The 12,897-nt window shown below is 45.3% G+C and overlaps 1 long non-coding RNA gene across 1 annotated transcript in view; it reads left to right on the top strand.

The window, feature by feature from the left end:
* LOC127049903 (uncharacterized) overlaps nt 1-12,897 on the top strand; it is an 83,697-nt gene that overhangs the window by 50,426 nt on the left and 20,374 nt on the right. Inside the window, exon 2 of the long non-coding RNA XR_007774106.1 lies at nt 6,628-6,750. This is a non-coding gene — a long non-coding RNA (uncharacterized LOC127049903). The remainder of the gene's footprint in view (nt 1-6,627; nt 6,751-12,897) is intronic.

The following is a 12,897-nucleotide window of genomic DNA, read 5'->3' as shown; positions in this document are numbered from 1 at the left end:
ATATATTATTAATGATCAATGCTTAGAAAAACTTGACAGTGGGTTGGCTGCTGGTGTGCTGATCTCACTGCTGATCGTGCTGGCCACTCCTGTCTGATTGTTTCCTTGTTCTCCACCTGTTGTCTCAGGCTTACATTGTAAGCTCTTTTTGGTGCAGGGAATGATTTTATTCTGAGTTTGCACAGTGCCAATGCACAGCCTAGTTCAAACAGGAATTATTCAGGGAAGTTCTACAGCCTGTGTTATGCAAGAGGCCAGGCTAGATCAGGGGCAGGCAAACATTTTGGCCCAAGGGCCACATCTGGGTATGGAAATTGTATGATGGGCCATGAATGCTCATGATATTGGGGTTTAGGGTGGGGGTGAGGGCTCTGGTCGGATACTGTACCAGGGGTGCGGGTTCTGGGATAGGGCCAGAAATGAGGAGCAAATCAGGGCGTGGGGTTCCAGGCTGGGGTAGGGGTGCTGGGGGGGTGAGGGCTCCGGCTGGGGGTGCGGGCTCTGGGGTGCAGGAGGGTGGGACAGAGGGGTTCAGAGGGTGGGAGGGGGATCAGGACTGGGGCAGGGGGTTGGGGCATGGGAGGGGTTGAGGAGTTGGAGGCTCCAGGCGATGCTTACCTCAAGCAGCTCCTGGAAGCAGTGGTATGTCCTTTCTCCAGCTCCTACGCGGAGGAGCAGCCAGGCAACTCTGTGTGCTGCCCTATCCGCAGGCGCCGCCCCTGCAGCTCCCATTGGCTCCGTTTGCTGACCAATGGGAGCTGCAGGGGTGGCGCTTGGGGTGGAGGAGGCACGTGGAGCCCACTGGCTGCCCCTACACGTAGGAGCTGGAGGGGGCACATGCCGCTGCTTCTGGGAGCCACACGGAGCAAGCTCCCAACCACGCTCCCCAGCTGGAGCTCAAGGGCTGGATTAAAACATCTGAAGGGCAAGATGCGGCCCCCAGGCCCTAGTTCGCCCACCCCTGGGCTAGATGATCACAATGGTCCTTTCTGGCTTTATAATCTATGATTCAGTGAGGACGTAGTCAGTGGCTAGGGCTCCTAGATGCCAAAGCATGAGGCCCTCTTCTCCTAATGGTTAAATGGAGGAATGTCAGTGGAGGCAGATCCTCAAGCTCTGGAGTGTGCCCTAGATGCAGTGAAATAAATAACAATAATAAAGCCTCATGAATATAGTGACTTTAATATAGGAATGCCCCTCACCAGGCCCTATCGTTAGGGCTGGGATTGCAAATATTGCTCTCCTTTTTTGCAGTGCTTCCTGCAGAGCTATCTCTTGTGAGCTGTCACAGTTTGAGGCCAATAAGATTGTTTCGCTTCAGTTTTCCCTTCTTTACTGATGTCACCAGTGTTTTGTTTGGTTGCACTCTCTGTCTCAGTGTAAGGTTAGTACTTGGTCATTCAGATTTGGAATTTGCTGTCAATGCTGAAACTAACTTAGGCCCAGACTGAGGGCCAATAGTACTCCTCATATGCTTGACATTAAGCATGTGCACAGGTGTTTGCAGGATCGGGGCCTGTGTGTGCCTTGGGGCCTGTTCACACCAGAATAAAAGATGCATTTTTCAAACTTGTTTGTAAATACATTTTAACTAAGATGTTTTAAAACCCTGCCAGTAGACAGGGCCACGGGAATGCTAGCATGGGATCTAGTCTGCAGCCCAGCCAGCTACCACATGCCACAACACAACTTGTCCTGTTTACACAGTGCTTTTACATCACCTTCGCTAAAACGTGTCAGCTAACATGTTCTCAAAATAAACCTTGTATCCAGGTGTGAACAGGGCTTTGGAGTGGTGATTGGTAGATATAAGCCAGTGGCTCTGGCTGTGGTCCTGAGATGGTTCCCACTGAAAGCAATGGTAAGATTCCCGCTTACTTCGCTGGCTCTTGAATTGGGCCCTGCGGGCGTGAGGGTGCATGGAGCTCTTCATTTTGCTTTGAAGAATGCAAAGAAAAGTCAGTCTTTCCTTTGCAAACCACTCATTGCAGCTGTTGCACAGTGCACAGCAATGAATCCAGCTGAGAACCTACAGTACTTGAGAGCCTGCTGGATTTGGGTGTCAATAATCTGAGCAGACACAAGGGTTAAGAACTGGTGTTTTCTGCTATGGCAAGTGCAAGGTCCCTGTGATCTCCACATCCGAGACTGAGCCCCCAATTCTCCATTGCCTTGTGACTTGTGCAGCCTTTCACACTGGTTCTGAGCTGAGCCACCCCACTTTGCACTAGTGCAGCTGACTGCAACAGCGGGGCAATGGAGAATCAGAGCCGGGGACTTTTAGAGGAAAACTACAGTCAACGAATGGATCTCATGGTAAAACATGAGGCCTTCTTCTCCTAATGGTTAAATGGAGGCATGTCAGCAAACCTTCCTTTGGGGGCAGATCCTGTCCCCTCCCCCGCAAGCTGTGCAGTGCCCTAGATGCAGTGAAATCTCTCTGGTTCAGGCTTCTGGGGAGGAGGAGAAAAAAAGGTGCAGGGCATTCCCACTTCTGTGTGCTGTGAAACCCAGATCGCCAGGAGCTCCATGTGCCAGTGTGTGTAGACGGGCAGGTGAATCTACTAACTGTGCAAAGCAATTGGCCACTGCCTCTTATGCAGCGGGCATGCTAAGGCCATGGAGCGCCGCGACTGCTTGAATCATTTGCTGCATCTGCAGGTGGGAGGGCACAGATTCTTCCTCCTACTCCAGCTGGAGGCTGGGGTCATGTGCGAGGAAGGATGTGGGGCTTTGAGTTTAGACTCCCAGCAAGTATTTGGTGGCAGCGTGGATCCTATAGCCATGGTTTTCTCATCACCTTTTACTATGATGGCCAGCATGAAGGAACTGGGGCAACAGTAAAACAGGATGTTCCATGCAGTGTCGCCTCACGCTGCAGGGTTTCTTCTACAGATAGTGGGGTTTCAAAAGAGATATTTTTGCTAAGTGCAGGGAGGGTTTTTGTGTAAGGGAAAGAGAATTAAAGCCTGATTCTGAAATCACTGAGAATTTTGCTTGAAAATTGCAGAATTGGACCCAGAGCGCAGCAAATTTTATCATCCAAAAATCAGGCACTTCTCGATGTGAACGATTTCCCCCATTCCCTCTCTTTGTATAGAGTCTTTCCAGGGAAATTAAGGTTCCTCCCCCACTCTGAACTTTAGGTTACAGATGTGGGGACCTGCATAAACACTTCTAAGCTTAACTACCAGCTTAGATCTGGGTTCGCTGCCACCATCCAGATTCCTCAGTGTCTGGAACACCCTCTTTCCCCCCAAAACCGTCCCTTCTCTGGGTAGCCTTGAGAGGCTTTTTCACCAAGTTCCTGGTGAACACCGATCCAACCCCCTGGATCTTAACACAAGGAGAATTTAACCATCCCCCCTCCTTTCCCCCACCAATTCCTGGTGAGTCCAGATCCAATCCCCTTGGATCTTAGAACAAGGAAAAATCAATCAGGTTCTTATAAAGAAAGCTTTTAATTAAAGAAAGAAAGGTAAAAATCATCTCTGTAAAATCAGGGTGGAAAATACTTTACAGGGTAATCAGATTTATATAGCCCAGAGGAACCCCCTCTAGCCTTAGGTTCAAAGTTACAGCAAACAGAGGTAAAATCGTCTCAGCAAAAAGGAACATTTACAAGTTGAGAAAACAAAAATAAGACTAATACACCTTGCCTGGCTGTTACTTACAAGTTTGAAATATGAGAGACTGGTTCAGAAAGATTTGGAGAGCCTGGATTGATGTCTGGTCCCTCTTAGTCCCAAGAGCGAACAACCCCCAAAACAAAGAACACAAACAAAAGCCTTCCCCCTACCAAGATATGAAAGTATCTTGTCCCCTTCTTAGTCCTCTGGTCAGGTGTCAGCCAGGTTACCTGAGCTTCTTAACCCTTTATAGGTAAAAGGATTTTGGTGTCTCTGGCCAGGAGGGATTTTATAGTATTGTACACAGGAAGGCTGTTCCCGTCCCTTTATAGTTATGACAGAAATCGACCTGGTTTGTTGCCCTCCATGATGGAACCAAATTAGAGCTGGGTAAATATCGCATTATTTGGATTTGCAAAATGTTAAAAATAAAAATCAAGGGAAATTTCCAAATGAAAAGTCACTTCAAATGAAAAGTCTTGCTTCAGAAATGTAGAAATGAAATATTTTGGGGGGCTTGGGGTTTTTTTCAACAGAAGCAATTTGGTGAAATCAACATGAATTTGCTACATGTTTTGGCATTGCTGAATCTGCATTTTTCAACACCCAAAAAACATTGTTCATTGAAAAATTTTGCCCAGCTTTAGACCAAATATCCTGGTTGGGGGGAAATGTTAGGTGGGAGATCTCAGGGTCTGTTGGTCGGAGGATGTGATGATGCCAGTGGTGTCCCATAGGAGATGTGTAAGTAGCCCCTGTACATCCCATCTCAAAGGGTGTGGCAGCCTTGTCCTATGAAAATGGCAGAATCCAAACCTGATCCCAGTGCTCACATAAAGACACTCCTTTTCTCTTAAGAGTTTGATCCAACAGTTGAACTGTGTAATCTCATCACAACCGTGAAAGCACTTGTTTGAGCACAACTTCATGTACTCCTGCATTGTGTTTAAACAAGAGTTTCTGCCCTCACAATCTAATCGTTCATCCCACATGAATGAGTCACTGAGCCATTATATTTTAAATCTGTTTTATGCCCAGAAATCAATGTGTCAGCATACTGTATAGTTCCAGTTACAAAACCTGCACCTATAAGAACACCGAAAGATGAATAACACAGTATAACATGGGCATTGCAATGGTTGCGTTCACCCAGCCCCTTTACAGTACATTTCTGTCTCTTGCAAAGGCTTGCAGAGCAAGTGCGCTCAGGAACGAATTGCAAGATGTGTAGATGATTGTTGCAATTGTGTACTGATAAGAGAGCCTGTTTTGGCCAGGCAAGGGAAGGCAAGAAGTCACTCTAAATTTGCACAGGGTTCCTGCACAGTGAGCAGGCTTGCATCATGATAGCTTTGACAACTTAACATTATGTAAAATGACACTTCCAAAAAACTACCAGCATCCAATGTGTTACATGAGTATTATACAGTTTTGTTAAGCTCAGAAAGGATCTAAATTACTCTCTGGCAGTTTGTCATTTTTTTAAAATTTATGAGATGTTTACTGTCTTCTGTGTTTTTCTTTTTGACTCATTTAACTGGTCTTTTGATCTTAATGTGAAACTAGACACCAAATTATGGTGCAAAACACTTCATAACTGAAGATATGTTTTTTATATTTGCCTTGTACTTTTGGAGTATAATTTAGTTCAAACCAAATAATAATATAGTGTATCTAAACTTCGCCAGAGTCAGTTGTTTCTTTGAACAGCTGTCCTCATCTTACATTATAAATAGTCTCTGGACTTTGGCAAAGGCTCAGCTAACTACCTGATGTTAGCTAAGTGGTTTGAGCATTGGCTTGCTAAACCCAGGGTTGTGAGTTCAAGCCTTGAGGGGGCCATCTAGGGAACTGGGGTAAAAATTTCTCTGAGGGATTGGTCCTACTTTGAGCAGGGGGTTTGGACTAGATGACCTCCTGAGGTCCCTTCTCACCCTGATATTCTATGATATATCATCTTGAAAAGTTACTGGCAAAATCCATTTTTCAAAGGATTTTGACAAATTCAATTTTTTTGGCAAAAACATATTTTTTTCACAGAAAATTTTGAATTTTCATTGAAAAACCAAACACCTGAAAATGGAAACGTTCTTGGGTTTTGGCTGAAACTTTTTGGTTTTTGAGTTTTTTCCCTCCCCCAAAAAAATGTTGACTAAAAAGATTTTTTCCTATTTGTTAAAATTTTCCATGGGGTGAGGAGGAAGCTATTTTTTTAACAGCGATGCTATGACTAGTTGGACGGAATTATAGCTGTCTTTAAATGTCAACATTTTGGTATTAAATATGAACTTTTATATTGGTGAGATTAATTCACCACTGAAGTTAATGAGAATTTTGCCATTCACTTTATTGGAAGCAAGATTGGGCCTAATGTGAACGAGGGAACTCCCTTACCTTGTGTATGCTCAGGGCTTCTTTCATTACCGTGTTTGCCTGGCACAGGATAACAAACAGAGTGAGGTGAATAACAGACTTCTGGTTCGCTGGCAAAAAAATTGTTCAAGTTTAATGGAAATTGATTTTTTTTTTTAATTTTCAGCTAATTGAAAAGGTAAAAAACCCCTCCGAACAAAACCCTCCAAAATTTTTTTAGGTTGAATGAAATGTTTCTTTTCTATTTTGAGCATTTCAATTTAAAAATAATTGAAAACATGAAAGGAAATTTCAAAACAAAGTAGTTTTGAATTGAAAAACCAAAATGTTTCATTTTGAAAATGTCAAAACGTAATGTTTTGGGGTTTTGGCATTTTTCTTTTTAGCTTTTTTCTGACTGAAACAATTTGGCAAAATCAACACCAATTTGTGAAATGTTTTGGTCAATCCAAATCTACATTTTTGACTGAAAAAAGTTGTGGTCCAAAAATTTTGCCCGGTTGTAGTTACACAAGAGCCATATGCATTACTGCTTGTTATACTTACCCATGAATAATATATGTGTGTGTTTGCAAGGGGCGTTGCAATCCTGTGTCCAACATGTATTTTTCTCTTTCCATTCTAGGTCTCTAGGTTGCCTCTGACTGTGGGACACAAGGAGACCCTTGGATATCATCAGTAATAATTCTCTTACCTTTGTCAACCCTGAACACAGATCTTATGGGTGTTTCTCCAGCTTACCTGAAAGGTGAGGCACTTTCTGTTAATGTTCAGATTCCTTCTGGGTTCTGTCTCAGGAGGACATGTTGGTCCTTTACTGATAGACTGGGAAGCCAGCCTGTGCTTGCATTGACTTCTGCTGCTTCTCTGTGCTACCATGGGCTCTGCGTCTGACATTTGTTTAAGGAACCTGCCATGAAGAGCACTTTACTTGTGGTATGTCCATACTCAGGAGCCACGGACACTCCCTAAAGATGGGGGACGGGGCCACCAGTGCCTGAACCCTGGTCCCGCCCCTGCACCGTCCCTTCCCCAAGGCCCTGCCCCTGCACCGATGATGCCCCTATCTGTACTACGAGCGCTACAGCTGCGGTGCTTTAGCTTTGCCATTGTAATGCTGTAGTATGGACTTTGGCTACAGAGAGAGAAGGGGGTTTCCATCACCGTAGTAAATCCAGCTCCCTGAGAAGCAGTAGCGAGGCTGACAGAAGAATTCTTCTCTCAGTCTAGTGGTGTCTATACCAAAGCGCAGGCCTGGTCTACACTAGGAATTTACAGTAGTATAGCTACATCTCTCAGGAGTGTGAAAAATCCTCACCTCTGAGAGATGTAGCTATATGGACCTAGCCCCAGTGTAGACAGCGGTAGGTTGATGGAAGAATTGTTGCACTGACTTAGCTGCCATCTCTCAGGGAGGGGGTTTACCTATGCAGGCAGGAGAAGTCCTCCTGTTGCTGTAGGTAGTGTCTACACTGAAGCGCTACAGTGACACAACTGTAGCGTTTTGAGTGTAGACATACCCTTAGGTCAGCTCAACTATGTCTTTCATACCCACGAACAATGTAGCCATGTCAACCTAAGTTTTAGGTGTAGGCCAGGCCTTGGTGTCATCCATTTGTGACTCCATTCTGTGACCACTTACTACCAACCCTGCTGGGATTCCTCAGGACAGCAAACATGCTGCGTCCAATTCTGTCTGGCTCTCATGCTGATGTATGGTGGTTAAGAGAGAACATAAGAACGGCCATACTGGGGGTCAGACTAATGCTCCATCTAGCCCAGTGTCCTGTCTTCTGACATTGGCCAATGCCAGGTGCCCCAGAGGGAATGTATAGAACAGGGCAATTATCCAGTGATCCATCCCTTGTTGTCCACTCCCAGCTTCTGAAAGTCAGAGGTTTAGGGACGCTGAGAACAGGGGCTCATGTTCCTGACCATCTTGTCTAGTAGCCGTTGATGGACCTCTCCTCCAGGAACATATCTAATTCTTTTTTGAACCCAGTTATAGTTTTGGCCTTCACAATATCCCCTAGCAATGAGTTCCACCGGTTGACTGTGCGTTATGTGATGAAATACTTCCTTGTGTTTGTTTAAACCTGCTGCTTATTGATTGCACTAGATGTCCCCTGGTTCTTGTGTTATGTGAAGGGATAAGTAACACTTCCCTATTTACTGTCTCCATACTAGTCATGATTTTATAGACTTCTGTCCTATTCCCCCTTAGATGTCTCTTTTCCAGGTTCAACAGTCCCATTCTTTTTAACTTCTCCTCATATGGAAGTTGTTCCACACCCCTAATCATTTTTGTTGTCCTCCTCTGAAGCTTTTCTAATTCTAATATATAGATATATTTGAGATGGGGAGGTCAAATCTGCACGCAGCATTCAATCTGTAGGCACACCGTAGATTTGTATAGTGGCAATATGATAGTTTCTGTCTTTTCTATCCCTTTCCCAATGGTTCCTAACATTCTGTTCGCTTTCTTGACTGCCACTGCGCATTGAGCAGATGTTTTCAGAGAACTCTCCACAATGACTTCAGCATCTCTTTCCTGAGTGGTGGTAACTAATTTAGACCCCATCATTTTATATGTATATTTAGGATTTTTTCCCCCAGTGTGAAAGGAATACTGCATTTGCATTTATCAACATTAAATTTCAACTGCTGTTTTGTCCCCCAGTTATGTGGACCTCACAGTGTCTTTGCAGGCTTACAGTCTCTAACTCGTCAGTCAGCTTTCGACTTAACTATCTTGAGTAAATTAGTATCATCTGTAAACTTTTCTACCTCACCGTTTACCCCCTTTTCCAGATCATTTCTGAATATGTTGAATAGGACTGGTCCCACTACAGACCCCTGGGGGACACCACTATTTATCTCTCTATATTCTGAAAACTGGACATTTATTCCTACCCATTGTTTCCTGTCTTTTAACCAGTTACTGATCTGAGAGGACTTTCTCTCTTATCCCATGAATCCTTACTTTGCTTAAGAGCCTTTGGTTAAGGACCTTGTCAAAGGCTTTCTGAAAGTCCAAGTCCACTACATCCACTGGATCACCTTTGTCCATGTGCTTGTTGACACCGTCAAAGAATTCTAATAGATCGGTGAGGCGTGATTTCCCTTTACAAAAGCAGTGTTGACTCTTCCCCAACAAATTATGTTCACGTATGTGTCTGATAATTCTGTTGTTGTTTGTAGTGTGATTGTAGCCATATTGGTCCTAGGATATTAGAGACACTAGGTAGGTGAGGTAATATCTTTTATTGGACCTGCTTTTGTTGGTGAGAGAGAGAAGCTTTTGAGCTACACAAAGCTCTTATTTGGGTCTGGGAAAGGTACTCAGAGTGACACAGCTAATTACAAGGTGGAACAGATTGTTCAATATATAAGTAGTTAACACATATTATGAAATACCATTCAAGGTGAAGTGGAAAATTAACACCTCTGCAGTCATAGAACAAAAAAGAGGTGGTGGTGGGGGTTAGTTGGTTTCAGATTGTTGTAATAAGCCATAAATCCAATGTCTGTACTGAGACCATGATTTCTAATATCTAACAAAGCTAGGAATTTAAGTTTCCAGGCTTGTCTTTTGAAGGTGTTGGGCAGGTTTCCTTTAACAATAAGGATGATGGTTTTGTGAAAGATTGTTCGCCCACTGATGATGTGGTGTTTGTCTTTTATCATTTTTTTGCATGAGTTCATTTGAGAACGTTGTGATCGTCTGGTTTCACCGATGTATCCTACCCATGCCTATCACAACATGTGGTCTACCTCATCCGGTGCACTTAATGTACCAATAACAGCTATGTGGGTGAAACCAGGCAATTAAATGCCCCTTTATGTACTGATTGCTGGGAACTTTAGGAGGCTACTGCCCAAGGCACTGGGCTGCATGGCAAAGCCTGATCAGAGATAAACTGTGTGGTCTGAGTGGTTCCCTGGTTGCAATCATGGGAACTAGGGGATTGTTTGTCAGCTGTGTGTGTGTGAGAGAGAAGCGCAACGCCAGGAGAAAGCAGAGGAGAAAGCCAGCAGATAGGGACTCAGACCTGGGTCTCCCAGGTGAGTGCCCTGCTCACTAGGCTATCAAGTCAAACTCATGCTGTCTCTGGCCCAATGAGTGCTTAAGGATTTTATTAAAAAGTAAAGCAAGTTTAACAGGAGAGAGAGAGAATGAGCCATTAGCTAGAACACCCATTAGCCCAGGGGTTAGGGCACTCTCTGAGAGGTGGGAAATCTGGGCTTAAGGCCCTGCTCTGAATCAGGCAGATTGAGACTCAGAGCCCCGGTCTCCCATCTCCCAAATGGGTGCTCTAACCACTGGGCTATTGGGGATAAGGACGGCACTGCCATGGCCTTGGGGTTTTTTTTGTGGGAAAGGCCTGACCTGGCTTAGGTTTCTCGCTCCAGGACAAGGTTCAGGCTGTGAGACCTGAACAGAGATAGGCCCCTCCCTTCGACTTGGATTTAGGCATTGAACTCTCGGGGGGGGGGGGGGGAGGTTAGGCCACACTCCTCTCCTTGACATCTCCTATTGGCAACTGCAGGTGACACCCTGCTGGCTGGCTGGCTTTTATGAATCTCATTCTTAGGGACCTCTCTCCCCCCGTGCATTGTGTAGGGAGCCCGGGCACCCAACTGGCTTCCAGTGGGTGGCAAGGCACCTCAGGTTAGTTGTTGCAATGCTGAGTCTGGGTCTCTCTTGTGAATCTGGCCCTTTACCTTGTGCATGTGCTGCATAGATCTCAGGGTATTAGCGTAGCTTCTGCATTTAATTTTCTTACTCTGTATATGGACATCGCCTCTATTTTGATCCTCTGCCTTCTGTCCGGGTGGATTTCTCAAATAACAGGCAATGTCCAGGACTTTGCATAGCAGACGTTGCAGCTCTGAAAGAGCCCTGATAGGTCCCTCCCCTGCATCCGCAATTGGTTGGTCCATTTCCCTGCTGCCACAGCTTGTGGATCCCACCCTCCCAGGCCCCAGCTCCCAGCTCTCTGGAGGGGGTCCTGTGGTAAGGTGCTGACAGATGGCTGGCGTGCATTTTGGACTTGCACCAGTCGCCCAGCCACCATGACAGGGAGTGACACTGCCCCCACCTCCAGTGAGTACCCTCACCACAGGTACCTCCTCAAGTACCCCCAAATACCCCTCCCAGTACACACACACACACACACACCTCCTGAACCCCCCAGGTATCTCCTGCAGCACCCTCAGCTGTACTCCCCCTCCCCAGCTCCCCTGCCTCTGGCAGTGTTCTCTTTTGGGAACCTGAAATAGGGTAACCCTATGATAGCAGCACTTGGGACTACAAACCAACAGTGTTAAAATATAAATGAACATTTACTTCCCTCCCCCTCAATCAAAATACTAGTGATCATTCCTTTAAAGTTAGGAACTAGAATGAGTCACTATGTGGGTGTGATGTCACGGGCTCTTTGCAAAGTTCTTGCTTTATTATTTATTGCCTGGAGGCTGATCCTGAACTCATTAAAATCAATGGCCAAGCTTCAATTGACTTGTCTTGTGCGGGGTTGGGTCACTCATTTGGCTTGTAACAAAGACAAAAGATGCTAGTAACAACTGGAAATGACAGCCTGCAAAGTCTGCAAAGAGAGAAATGATGTTTTTAATTAAAATAAAACCTGGGAGCGTCTGTCTGCAGCTAAAGCTGCAAACAAGAGTTTGCTTGTACCCAAGATGTCTTGGGTGAATTGGACTGATGCTCATCTACTCAGAACTGCAGTGAAGATATTCATTCGTGAGAGCTAAAGACAGGAATTTCAAACAGCAGCAGTGTGTAAAGATTTTTGAGGCTGGATGCTAGCAGATAAGAATTAATAACTTCCCTTCATTCCTTGGAAAAACAAAAGTGCCCAGTTCAGCTAGCTCTGTCTCCGCTGTACATGGCAAGGGTGCAGTGCTAAGGGAAGAGCAAAGTAGCAACAAAAACAGCTCAATGAGGGAACTATATTATAGTGTAAATTGCCTCTAGAGACACTGCTCCGCTAGTAGAGAAATATCAGTGTTACAGTCAGGAACCTTTTGTCAATTTTTACTGTGTGATCAAGTAGCAGATAAAGCTTTGTGGGCTAAGTTGCTTTTTTTAATATGAGTATTAGAAAGTCAGAAATGATAATACCACCAGACTCAGTTCTTCTGCAAGGCTCACAGTCACTGACAGAGGCTACATCTTCACTACCCGCCGTATCGGTGGGTAGCAATCGATTGCTAGGGGATTGATATATCGCGTCTCATCTAGACACGATATATTGATCCCCGAACGTGCTCATATCGATTCCGGAACTCCACCAACCCGAACGGAGCTGTGGAGTCGACAGGGGGAGCCGCGGACATCGATCCTGCGCCATGAGGACGGTGAGTAATTCGATCTTAGATACTTCGACTTCAGCTACGTTATTCACGTAGCTGAAGTTGCGTATCTGAGATCGATTTTCCCCTGTAGTGTAGACCAGCCCAGAGTAAAACACAGCACCAGGAAGAAACCTCATCAATTTTAGGGCTGGTCTACACTATGGGGGAAAATAGATCACAGATACACAACTTCAGCTACGTGAATAACGTAGCTGAAGTCAAAGTATCTAAGATCGAATTGCTCACCATCCTCACGGCGCGGGATCGATGTCCGTGGCTCCCCATGTCGACTCCGCAGCTCCGTTCGGGTTGGTGGAGTTCCAGAATCGATATAAGTGCGTTCGGGGATCGATATATCGTGTCTAGATGAGACGTGATATATCGATCCCCGAGCAATTGATTGCTACCCGCCAATGCGGCTGGTAGTGAAGACGTAGCCTAAGTTAACACCTCTGGGTCTCCCATTGTGTCCTGCCCTTTCTTTGTCTAGCTGTGTATTGCAAGTAGGCTGGGATCT

This window comes from Gopherus flavomarginatus, chromosome 4 (genome assembly GCF_025201925.1).
Source record: "Gopherus flavomarginatus isolate rGopFla2 chromosome 4, rGopFla2.mat.asm, whole genome shotgun sequence".
Taxonomy (NCBI): domain Eukaryota; kingdom Metazoa; phylum Chordata; order Testudines; family Testudinidae; genus Gopherus; species Gopherus flavomarginatus.
Note: the sequence above shows the minus strand (reverse complement) of the source record. Positions and strands in the feature narration are given on the sequence as shown.